At 37.4% G+C, this 11,199-nt stretch overlaps 1 long non-coding RNA gene across 1 annotated transcript; it reads right to left on the bottom strand.

Annotated features, from left to right (window-relative positions):
* Window positions 1–1,297: 1,297 nt before the first annotated feature.
* LOC145094351 (uncharacterized) lies at window positions 1,298–2,779 on the bottom strand. Its single transcript, XR_013703302.1, has 3 exons — window positions 2,303–2,779; window positions 1,963–2,057; window positions 1,298–1,761 (listed from the first exon to the last, which is right to left on the bottom strand). It is a non-coding gene; the product is annotated as an uncharacterized LOC145094351 (long non-coding RNA).
* Window positions 2,780–11,199: the final 8,420 nt, after the last annotated feature.

Genomic DNA, 11,199 nt, shown 5'->3' with positions numbered 1-11,199 from the left:
TATATATATATATATATATATATATATATATAGGGGATAGGGAATATATATTACAGCCCCACCTAAACTTAGGTACTAACCTCTAAAATATGTCGTTTTAACTTGCTAAATATACCCGGTTTGGTTTCACTTGGTAAATATATCATCCTCCATAACGTTTCTTTCTTTCATTATCGTTTTACCATCTCTGTTTTCTTTCCTCCATTATCGTTTATTACTTCACCCAAGTGAACAATACTAAACCCTAAACCTAAACTCTAAACCGTAAACCTAAACCCTTAACCCTAACCCTAAACCCTAAACCCTAAACCCTATTGTGTTGATCTTGAATTTACATCTTGAAGTATTAATCGTGAATCCATTAACCGTAATCTTTATATAGTAAAACGATGTATTATCAATAGGTTTAGTACCTAAGCTTAGGCGGGACTGTAAATTGCCTTGATAAGAAAAAAAAATGAAAATACAATTTTATAATTGAGAAACTTTTTAAAATACAATGCTATAAATGGGTAGAGATTTATCAAGGTACACCGTCTAAAAAAAGTACATGGGTATAGTTAGGTAACATTTTCACAGTAAAATGTCCACATAAAGATCATTTAATTTATAATGCTACAGTGGGGAGATGTTTCAAAGTTAAATTGCCTTGATAAGAAAAAAAAATGAAAATACAATTTTATAATTGAGAAACTTTTTAAAATACAATGCCATAAGATAAAAAAATAATTGGGAGCATTCTAACCACCGTAATTAAGTATTTTTTTTAAATAGCAATTTGGTGAAATGGATAAAGCTATAAGTTCCTGTACCATTCTTAATAACTCAATACCTAATTTCACAAGCATGAAATGTGTATTTTGAGACATACAGAAACGTTAATACAAGGTAACATGTTTCTTTGCTTTTCTGTTCTGGGTATCTGCTTCATTTTCTTCTCATTATCAACTTCATTTAGTTTCTTATAACTTCCTTTACTTATATTAAATCTACAAATAGTAATCAGCAACAACTCATGAAATAAATTAACAATTTGTATATCAATTCAAGAACAATACTCACTGGGACATGAATTTAAATAGTTGCCATGCGATGTCAATAAAACGCAAAATTTTATCTGTTTTGGGAATTTTATAGAGTAATGATATATAAAATAACCAATTTTATAAGCTTAATGCACCAATCAGATTGTTGTAACATAAAAGTAACATGAAAGCTTACATATTTAACAAAGCAAATGCCTAAACAATTGTATACCCACTAATAAACTCATATAATTCCTAAGATGAAAAAACAGTAAGAAATAAACATATTAAATGTTTAAAAAAACAGTTAAAGCGTTTACACACGTACCCAAATATGTGAAGAAGAAGGTGTTTAACAGAACTGTCAAGATTGAAGTAAAGTTACAACGTACAAACATCCCTATTCAATCCAAAATCACCAGCAAATGGAAAGAGAACATGTACTAATATGAACTATTAGCAGTGGAAAAAGATAAAAATTAGGTTCTTCTGTTACGCATTTACACGAACACCTTGTAAGCATTACCTGTAACTAAAAGTAACACTTGTCGAGCCTCTATTTTTGTCTTCCCCATCACGTTTGCCTTTAGAGACAAATCAAACGTTTTTATTGAAATCTTGAAAAGCATTCTTGGACATCGAGATCAAGTGATTTTCTATTGTTTGGTGAACGCAAATCATATGCAAAAGATGGCCCTTTGGATTATCACACAGTCTCCACTTCCATAAAAAATCTCTGCAATAAAGACACGAGTAAAAAGAAATTAGAGAGAGTAATGTATCTCCTTGATTTCAAGATGATTAGCCTAATAGAAATTCATATAGACTACAATATTACACATTTGAGCAATTAGATAATGAGAAAAGCAGAGAATAAAAAATTGAGATATGAGTGAAAGCAAAGCACATAAATGTTATCATTGAACCCATTTGTGACCTGCTTAATCCCCATCCAGGTGAGTTGTCCAGACCACTTTCCAACAGAAAACAATAACTTCACTTTTTAAATCAGAATAAACATCACCAAGAGACCTGAAAGTGAAAACCATAAATAATGTAGTGCTACTTATCATAACCCAGATCATAAATGACGGAGAAAATATACGAACTAACCGTGACAATATCAGATTAAAAAAAAAACTTTCAATAGATAAAGAGTTCATAATAAGAAGAAAAAAAATTAGGGTTCAAGACTTAGACCTATCCATGGATGGATTCCAGATTAGCATTCAGACAAACAAAAAATAATAGAGTTGTAATTTGGCGTTCAAATTTACCTTTTTAGCAACCTACGAGGCAGTATCTCCCCTTTTGCTTTCACCCCATGAAGAACGAATATAATCTTGAGGAGCAAAGAAAAGATTAAATTGAATCCAATATGACATAACGCAAAACTAATTAAAATTAATGAAAACGATGAAGACGATGGACAGGGCGGGGAAAGGAAGTATCAACAATCAGATCGTGACCGGATGCATACTAAGAATAGAAGATTAGAGACACATGAGTGAATCTTAACTGAAATAAGAGAGACGAACGTGAAGGAGATGCTTAGCTTTGTTGGAGATGAACGTGCGTTCGAGTTATATACGAAGTTGGCAAAAGGCCAATTCAAATTTGGAGATTGAATCCTGATTTCTTGCTATTAGTGTGCTGATTTATCGATGATCGTTGATTTCTTGCTATCAGCATTTGAAATTTCAATTTTAGGAAATTAGGAACAAAATCAAGATAAGAATTTTGAAAATGTTGATTTCATCTTAGCAGCCAGATTATAAAACGTATCTAATGAAATGGGCAATTTAGGAATTTCAGTTAGAAACTTTGAGCGGGAAAAAAAGCTTGAGGTGGGCTGAACAATTGCCACGTGGCGTTTTGGTACTGTTTTATTATAATAGGTGATATATATATATATATATATATATATATATATATATATATATATATATATATATATATATATATATATATATATATATATATATATATATGATCATACAAATGATGCCTTCTTGGTTTTCAATGATTTATTGCAACATATATATACGTTGTGGGTTCATTTATACACATGCATTTTAGACCTTGCTTCACCCAAAATTTTCCCGTTATCACACATTGGTGATCCGAAGGTGATAACCCTAATCGACCCGGGGGCCACCCCCAATTTCATCTTAATAATTCTTTTTGCTAACTTAGTGTAACGTCCGCGGATTCGGGCTAGTCAATTCAGAGACGATAAACATCAAAAATAACTTTTTGATAGAAGACTATTTAGAATGAATAATCTTAACTAAGTTGTATTGGTCATGACAAGGATTTCGGATATATAAAGAATGCCGAAATCCGAATTATAACGAAGAAGTTATGACATGTCGATGTTTCGTGACGTAAATAATGAATTTACGATAGAGCGATATTTGGCCTAAGTGATCTAAACGAAAGTCGTAGAATATGTTAAACCGATAGTGTGCATAGAAAGAACGCCCAAATCTGACTTCGTATTAGGAAGTTAGGATTTTTCTAAGTTTCAGCTTAGCAGTATGCAACTTGAAACTCGAATTTTAGATCGAGTGATTTTTAGCTGAAACATTCTAAACGAGAATTGAAGATCTCGTCGATAGTAGTGCAACGGTGAAAAGACAGATGAAAACGGACGTCAGATGAAGGAGTTATGAATTTCTAACGTAGTTTTCCTGCCCCGGCCTACTAAAAATAATATAATAAAAATAGGTTCAAAAATAGCCGGCGAAGTCTAAACGAGAGTTGTAGAGCATAATCTCACCTACGTGTGGATATAAAAAACATCGAAAACGGAGCTCGTATGCTAAAGATATGAATTTCTGAAGTTCGGGGCACGAACCCTAACCCTGTGTCAGGGTTCACGACGTGAACTCAAAAGTGATGTCTTCTGGAATCTGGCAGACCCAAGTTGCGATGACGCACTGGATGATGGTCGAGCTCACAACGTGAGCACTTGAAACTCACGACATGAGTATAGGATTTTTGCCCTATAAATAGAAATCGAAGGGCAGCCGGCCATGGTTGCAAATTCCTTCACTCTCTCACTCCCTATACCCTCTCTAGTTGTCTTGAAGCACCTCCGAAGCCCCGGTATCACCCCGACGCCTGAAGCAAGTCCTGATGCTCCAAAGATCCCGAGAAGAAAAGATTTTTCTAGCCGAAGCTCTGCCCATGAGAAGCCCGGTATGTGAAGATATCTTGGTTTCACCAAAGAGTTACTACTTGGAGAGTCGTAGTGCTGTCCGATAATCGTTTTATCAAGTGAGTGTATAGTCTGTTTCATAAACATGATTTTAATACAAGTATTGTTTGAATGTATAAGTATATGTTTTGAGTGAGTGTGTAGTCACTTTCTTCTAACACTTAAATATGAAGTATTTGCTATGAAATACATGTTATGTGTTTATATATTGTTGTTTATTTGAGATGGGTGTGGAGTGGATGTTTTATATAGTTTTTAAATGAGTTAAACTATATATGTAATTTATATCTACAAATATGTTGGGTAGAACATGGGTAGATGAGATAGTTGGTGTGCGATAAAAGATGAGTTGGATGATGAGATAAAAGATGATATAGATCTTGAGATGAGGGTGACAGGTGAAAAATGAGTGAAACCTTTACCCAAACGATGGCCCCCGTCATTCAGCAGAATAGGGATGACAACCACAGACTATTCTAGAGTGTCCATTGGAACACTAGCAGGCTCGCAATTTGTAGGTGTTGTGGACTTGAAGTTCACCGGTGTACTCTAAAAACCCATTGACATGTATTGTGAGAGGGGTCTCGAAAACGATACTGTCAATAAACGAGATAAACTTGTTACTAATCCGGGAGTATGGATTAAGACATAGTTAATTGTACCTAGTCCGGGAGTATGGATTGGGCTCAGTTTTAGATCCGGGAGTATGGATCAGATCAAGAGGTTAGTTTTAGATCCAGGAGTATGGATCAGATCAAGAGGTTAGTTTTAGATCTGGGAGTATGGATCAGGTGAAGAGGTTAGTCTTAGATCCATGAGTAAGGATCAGGTAAAGAGGAAAATTTAAGATACGAGAGTTTAGATCATGTCGTTGTGAGGATCGATGGGGGTGGGATAAGAGTTGCTTTTATATGGTGAAATTGTATAAGTTTGTGAGTTCTTAATATATATATATATATATATATATATATATATATATATATATATATATATATATATATATATATATAACATTGCGGGTTGGAAACCCTATATGCTCACCAGGCTCCCAAGCCTGACCCACTCAGTTTTCTTTGTATTACAGGTTGTGGCTCAAGAGCATAAGTTGGCTGACATAACGAGAAATTTTGGATTATAGGCCAGTAGTTATAAATAACCGTTGTAAAGTCTATTTTGTTCTGTTTTTGCTTTTGGTCTGTATCGAAACATGACATCCCGAGATTTTGTTATATAATGAAAATACATTTCTTTAAGAAATGTTTTGATAAATTCTTATCATATTTTGTTTTGGGAATAAATTCCGCAACAATTTTCTTTAAACAATTACTCTGATTTTAAAACAAAGCATAAACAAATCGGTCTTTTTTGGCCGTGAAATTGGGGATGTCACACTTAGAGCTTCCAATCACAGACACTAAATGTAACAACCAAAAATTTCAACCAATTTAAAACATTTTATTTCATTTGAAAACCATTACGTTCATACATCTTGTTTTCAAAATAGTTTAAACATCAGAGTATCCCCCAGAACCATATCACATAAATCATAAAACATGAGGAGTGGTACGCTCACGCCTTCGCCTTGCCACGATCTCCTGAAGCACCTGAAACAATAAACCACAACTGTAAGCCCGAAAGCTTAGTGAGTTCCCCCAAAGTACCTCTACACACATAAACATACACATACAACAAAGAACAACATACTACGGGTCCAATCAACCTTCCAGTTGGAATGCCACCATGCTATGAGTCCAATCATCCTATCTGTATGGAATACTCCTGGCCCACAACCACCGAGTTGGAATGCCAATCTATACTAGCAAACATACACACATAACATGCAACCACATAACACTATACAAAACCAACATACTAGGGTCCTATCATCCTACCAGAATGGAATACCCTCTGCTACTTCTCAACATACATAACCTGCAGGTAACCTCCTACCAGCGTACATAAGGCAAGACCAACTACATGCCTATACTCATAAATGCTACCCAACTACCAGGGTGCCGATCGAACAGAACTAACCATCTCTTAACTATCCATTCCTCTAGGATACTAAGCTAACAAGGCATATCCTCATGTCATTATCCTATATACTAGGATACTAGCAACCATATCATCACACAACATAATAAGCTCTAAACAACAATTCAAAGGCCCGACCTTTGTGCCTTAGACCCTTGAGTACTCACCTTGCAACTGCCAAAATCCTGCAAATCTCTGACTGCTGACTCACCGAAAATCCCAACTATCACATGCAAATCATCAAATTAGAATCCATCATGACTTTCTAGGCCAAGTGCCCACAACACTCATTAAGTCCATTATCCTTTTATTGGGCCAAGACCCAAAACCAAATCCTCATGCAAAGCCTAATATTGGCCCAATTTAGTAAATTGGGCCCACCTTTCCAAATGGGCCTAGATCCAAGGTCCATAATAATTATTGGGTCCAATTTACTCCATTCATACTCTTCAGTCATGGCCCAAGCCCAGCTAGCCCATAAACAGACCAATTACTCAAGGCCCAAAATTGAAAACCCAACAGAGGGTGTACGTTGGGCGTACTCCTCTGGTACGCGGGGCGTACGCTCGTCTGTACCAAAAATCCTTCCAAGTGCTTAATGGCTTAAGCACTTAAGCCCATATGCTATATCTAGTGACAAAAAGGGCCTAGGACTCATAAAGTCTCAATCTTTATCCTTTTGGATGTCCATAAAGCTCTTAACTCAAGGTCTTAACCAATTAAGACCTTCCTACTTCTTACATGGGAAAACCATATCCATCGGGACCTCATTTTTCTTACTCAGGACCTCTCCAATGGTATGAAAGGACAACTCATCTTAACCAAAACACATTATGCATCATAATGGGGGGTTTTTGGGACAAGAATGGTGTCAAAACTTCACCATACTTAGATCTACACATATAGATGTCAAGCAAGAAGCTTTATACCTTTAGGAGCTCTTGAACCACCAGAAAACTTCAGATCTACACGCTGGCCTTCTTCCTCTACTCACTAGATGCAACACCTTCTTGTCAAAACACTCCTAATTCACTTCAAAAGCTCACACACTCAAGAAGTTGGCTAGGATTTGGGGAAAACGGCTCTAAACAGTGGATGCTAGAGTTTGGGAGGGTTATGAGCTCTTAAAGTTGTTTAAATAGCCTCCACACCCGAAATATTAGGGTTTCTGGATTATAGACATACGTTGGGCGTACGTCTAGGGACCCCGCGTTCATTTACTCCATTATGCTGGGAGTAACCCAGCCTACGATGGGCGTACCCACGCGTGTCCCAAACGCATGCATGGCCTTTCCTTGACAACTTTTTCCATTAAGTGCCATAAGTGTCAATATCTTCAAAGTGTCATAACTCCTTTACTCTAAGTCCATTTCCGACGGACTTTATATCCACGAAAAGATGGCGAGAAGCCCTACGCTTCTAGCAACACACCCCGACCCGAAATCTTCTCGAATAAAACCCATTGCCCATAAAAGACCGAAACGCCCTTACTCTTGATCTTGGGGATCCATAAATAATTACTTTTAGAACGGAGCGTGACACTAAACCGCATGGGATCAAAATGGGAACCGATGACAAAGAGGATGGATGTGGAATGTGTCAAGGGGGTGATGTTGCAGCTGCAAGAAATTATCATAATTGAAGACTTTATTCCCTTAAGGCTTGGAAGTTCTGACGTGATACTTGGGGTGAAATGGTTGGAGACTATGGGAACCACCATGAACAATTGGAATGAGCAGACTATGTAGTTTTATTTGGGGGAAAGCAAGTCAAGATTACAACAGGAGATCCTTCTCTAAGAACTTTGTTGGTATCCTTGAAGTCCATGGAAATAGAGATACAAAAAGTGAGACAATGGGTGATGATCAAGCTGAGTAACATTGAAATGGAGGAAGCAAAAGGGCGAGAAATTTCGGGTTTCTTGCAGCGATACATCAACAAGTACCAAGGATTCTTTAAAGAACACAAAGGGCAGCCCCCAAGGAGACACATTGAACATCAGGTTGTACTCCAGGAAGGACCCCCCCCCCCCCCCCCCGGTTAGCGTTAGATCCTACATGTATCCCCACTTTTAGAAAGAAGAGATAGAAAGGACGATCAAAGATATGATTGAAGCAGGTATAATTCAAACAAGCAGCAACCCATACTCTAGTTCGGTTATCCTAGTGAAAAAGAAGGATAGGTCCTGGAGATTCTACATGGACTATAGAGCCCTAAATAGAGTTATTGTTCCTGATAAATTTCCAATTCATGTGATTGATGAACTACATGGGTCTGTTATTTTCAGCAAGTTGGACTTGCGATATGAGTATCACCAAATTAGAGTCTGATTAGAAGATACACATAAGACTGTTTTTCGCATGCCCAACGGCCACTACGAGTGCAAAGTCACGTCGTTCGCTCTCAATAACACTCCCACGACCTTCCAATAGTCGATGAATGAGCTTTTTTCCCCTACTTAAGGAACTTCATACTGGTATTCTATAACGACATTCTGATCTACAACCTGACTGAAGAATTACACATCACTAACGTTGAGATTACCTTAAAGGTTTTACAACAAAATCAGCTTTACCTAAACCTCAAAAGTGTGAATTTGGCCAACAAAAGCTCTCTTACTTGGGTCATGAGATATCTAAAGATGGGGTGGCAGCCGAGGAGTCAAAAATTCAAGCTATGATTGAGTAGCCAACTCCTAAAAATGTCAAAGAGTTGTGAGGTTTTTTGGTCTTACAAGGATACTACCAGAAGTTCGTGAAGGATTATGCTAATATAGCAATCCCTTTGATAAACCAGTTAAAGTGGGACAAATTCAGATTGAATAAGGAGGTGGGGTAGGCTTTTGAGAGATTAAAACAAGTAATAATGACAGTTTCGGTGTTAGCAATGTCAGATTTCTCTAAGACCTTTGTAGTCGAGACGGACGCCTCCGGGTTTGGTCTGGGAGTTGTTTTGATGCAAGGGAATAGATCGATGGCGTTTTATAGCAGTACTTTGGGAACACAAGCAAGATTAAAATTGATATACAAAAAAGAATTAATGGTGAGTCAAGGTTGTTTGGAAATGGCGTCCCTACATCCAGGGAAGGCGATTTATTGTTCGAACCGATCAGTTAAGCCTCAAGTACATTCTGGAACAACGAGTTATAGGTAATGACTACCAAAGATGGGTATCTAAGTTGATGGGCTTTAGTTTTGAAATTCAATATCGGTCCGGGGCTAGTAATCGTGTGGCAGATGCCATATCGTGTCAAGTAAACCCACCAATGTGTAATGATATCCTCGTGGGTTGTTGGAGTTTTTGGGATCAACTTCAGGAAGAAATCCAATGGGATGAATTTATTAGAAAATTCAAGTTGGGGATAGAAACGGAACCAAACAACTACAAGGTGTTTAGTATCTATGAGGAAAGATTGATGTATAAGGGAAGGATGGTAGTGCCCCAGAAAACAAAGTTGATCCCAACCATCATCAAGGAGTTTCATGACTCTCCGGTTGGTGGGTACTCAGGAGAAAAGAATACTTACCAAAGAGTCACGAGTAAACTCTATTGGCCCCGGATGAAAGTTGATATCAGCAAGTATGTGAAAGAGTGATCTGTTTGTCAACAACACAAACATAGTACCCTTTCACCAACATGCCTCTTACAACATCTTCCGATTCTCACATGGGATGAACTCACTATGGACTTCATAGAAGGACTTCCAAAATTAGATGGTTGGGACACCATTTTGGTGGCAGTATACCAGCTAAGGAAGTATGTTTACTTTATACACCTTTGACATCCCTTCACAACAGCAACGGTGGCCCAAGTCTTCATCAAAGAAGTCGTTTGGCTCCACGAGTTACCAAAAAATATATCATGAGTGATAGAGATCGGATTTTATTGAGCCAATTTTGGATGGAGCTGTTTAGATTACATAGAGTCCAGCTGAAGCGGAGTACCGCTTACCACCCACAAACGGACGAGTAGTCTAAGGTGGTAAATCGATGTCTTGAAACATACCTCCGATGTTTTTGTTCCTAAAACCCAAGAAATGGTCTCGTTGGTTAGCATGGGCCGATTTTTGGTATAATACCTCATTCCACTCCTCTACCAAATGCACCCCTTTTTATGCTCTGTATCGTCGTGATTCCCCGCCAATTATGTGGTATGAAGGGCAAATCACCGTTCTAGATGCCTTAGACAAGATGCTAGAAGATTGGGATGCCATCCTGGATGATTTAAAGGTCAACTTAATTCGAGATCAACAAAAAATGCTAACTCTAGCAAACAAAGGCAAAAGAGATGTGTAATTCCAAGAGAGGATACGGTTTATCTAAAATTGAAGACTTACCGAAAACAGAGTTTGGCTAGCATGTGTTATGAGAGGTTGGCTGATCGTTATTACGATCCTTTAAAGATCATTGGAAGGATCAGGAAGGTTGCTTATAAGTTGGAATTGCCTGAGACAGCCCTGATCCATCCAATATTTCATGTGTCTCAACTAAGGCATGTTTCTGGTGTTCCTCTTACCCTAAACACCTCCTAATGGAATAAGAAACACGTTTTTAGGATTGAAGCATCACATGTTTGTTACATGCATGTTTAAGCAGAAAGACTTGTTCTTTTATGCTTGAGTCAATGAAGGAGCTAGTGCCCCTGTTAGTAGTCCCACGATTTAATATTACTGCATGTAGGGTCCTTATTTTTAGCATATAGTAACTTCTATTCATCCTATAAATTGTAATCTTTTTCTTTGTTAGTAAGATATGCAGAAAATTGTCTCACTTCGTCTTTAAAAGCTACTTCTTTTTCTGAAGATTTGTCATCCTTAATAAGGCTGTATCATTTGGTGCTTTCATCTCCCTTACCATGCCTCCCAAACAAGAGAACAAACATGATGAACCTCTCTCCATTAAAGATCAAATTCAAGCT

Source organism: Lactuca serriola, chromosome 3 (genome assembly GCF_051521515.1).
Source record: "Lactuca serriola cultivar US96UC23 chromosome 3, Lser_US96UC23_V15, whole genome shotgun sequence".
In the NCBI taxonomy this organism is placed as follows: domain Eukaryota; kingdom Viridiplantae; phylum Streptophyta; class Magnoliopsida; order Asterales; family Asteraceae; genus Lactuca; species Lactuca serriola.
The sequence above is the reverse complement of the archived record's forward strand: the minus strand, read 5'-3'. Positions and strand labels throughout refer to the sequence as shown.